This window comes from Chrysochloris asiatica, unplaced genomic scaffold, assembly GCF_000296735.1.
Source record: "Chrysochloris asiatica unplaced genomic scaffold, ChrAsi1.0 scaffold00205, whole genome shotgun sequence".
NCBI lineage: Eukaryota > Metazoa > Chordata > Mammalia > Afrosoricida > Chrysochloridae > Chrysochloris > Chrysochloris asiatica.
The window spans coordinates 1380517-1382436 of NW_006408723.1; the positions used below are offsets into that span (position 1 = coordinate 1380517).

Genomic DNA, 1920 nt, shown 5'->3' on the forward strand with positions numbered 1-1920 from the left:
AACCCGCAGAGCCACAGCAAGATTGCCTTGTCACTGGTGGTAAAAACCACCTCAAAGTGTCTCCGCTTGTGCCTTGATAGCCGAGCCTGAGCCTCGGAGTTTGGGCAGAGGGCTAGCCTAGGCAGAGGGGGTGGAAGGAGGGATTAGTTGATGGTGGCTGATGGCGTCCCGGTCTGAGGTCATCAAAAAATGCCTTTGTCTCCCTGCGTCGTGGGCACCCGGGCTGCCCTACATCCTAGTAGGCAACGCCTCCTGTGGCAATGAGGCCCCCCACCCCTCACGAAGGACTGTGCCAGTCCCTGTGGCCCTACCGGCTCTCCGGGCGTGCCTGCCCTCTGAACCGGTCTGCTCAGGCCCTTTGTTCTAAGCTCCGCAGTGGTGCAGGGCGCCGTCCCAGAGAGGGAGTTGAGAGCAGGTCCAAAACGCGCAAAACTCCCCAGCAGCTCGACCCTTTAAAAAAGCAAGTCCACAGTGTTGGGGACTAAAGTCTTATGTTTGCCCAAGGACCATCTGTCTACCAGGTGGGGCCCCCCTGTGCCATACTGTCTACCCACTACCGGTTCCCCCGCACCTGTGCTGTTGGGTCAGGGAAGCGCCGCCACTCGTCTCCTATTCTATCATTTTTTAAAGTGGCATATTAAAATCTCACACTATTATTGTACATTTTGTCTATTTCTTCAATTCTAATAGGGTTTGCATTATATATCTTGGAGCTCTTTCATTGGGAGCATAGATATTTATTATGATTATGTCATCTTGTTCAATTGACCCTTTAATCATAAGATAGTGTCCTTCTTTACCTCTTATGCTGGTTTTTGCCTTAAAGTTTATTTTATCAGAGATGATTATTGCCACTCCTGCTCAATTTTTACTGCAATTAGCTTGATATGTATTTGTTTCCATCCTTTAACTTTTAGTCTGTTTTTGTGTTTGTTTATAAGGTGTGTCTCTTGCAAACAGTATATTGATGGGTCATGTTTTCTTATCTATTCTGCCATTTTTGTCTCTTCACTGGTGCATTTAATCCATTGACACTTGGTGTAATTATCAATAGGTATGAATTAATTACTGTCATTATGTTAGTTTGTGTGTGTGTGTGTGTGTGTGTGTGTGTGTGTGTGGTACTGCTGGTTCTTTGGTTCTGCATGCCTTCTTGTGCTGAGTACATTTTTTATGTGCTTTTTCTTGTCATTGTCTTCTTAGTTTTAATGTTTCCATGTTCTTCTTGGAACTTCATTTTCATGATATGTTGTGAAGTATTAATTTTCTTTGAGGTTACCCTATTGTCTACTAACTTTTCCCTCCAGTTAAAACAGTCTATTTTATCCTGAAATCTACCTGACCTCCTCAATACCTGGATCTCTGGGTTTATAGTTTTACCTTCTTTAACATTGTTATTATTTTGATCTTTGATTGACCTCCAGGTCCTCTGAACTTGATGTGTAATTTTGTTCTCTTCTGGACTTTTCTATCTGCTGACTGAGTTCCAGGTGGTGTTACCACATCTGTCAATCTCTGGTTGTTGTCTTTTCTTATTGGTTTTTCAGTCCAAAAAACTTCCTTTAGGATGTTTTAAATCACTGGGTTGTCTTTGACAAAGTCTCTTAGCTTCTGTTTATCCTGGAATGTTTTGATTGTACCATCATATTTGATTGACAGCTTTGCTGCGTAGCTGATTCTTGGTTGGCACGTTTTTCTTTTTTTAATTTTAGGGTTTTAAAATGCCTTCTTAGGAGGTTCCGGTTTGCCAGGGTGGCGAGACGGTGCTCGTGAGTAGGGGCTCTGGGATCGGGAAAGGGAAGCTCGAGAATTGAGCCTCCCAAGTGGGAATTCACAGTCACACGGCCCTCGTAAAGCTTAGTGCGCCAGAGGCTTAGACCCGTTTCATTGAGAAATCACTGTGCAAGGAATTACAGGCTT

At 44.1% G+C, this 1920-nt stretch overlaps 1 pseudogene; it reads left to right on the forward strand.

Annotated features, from left to right (window-relative positions):
- Nucleotides 1-260: 260 nt before the first annotated feature.
- Nucleotides 261-1920, forward strand: part of LOC102817580 — an 88308-nt pseudogene continuing 86648 nt past the window's right edge.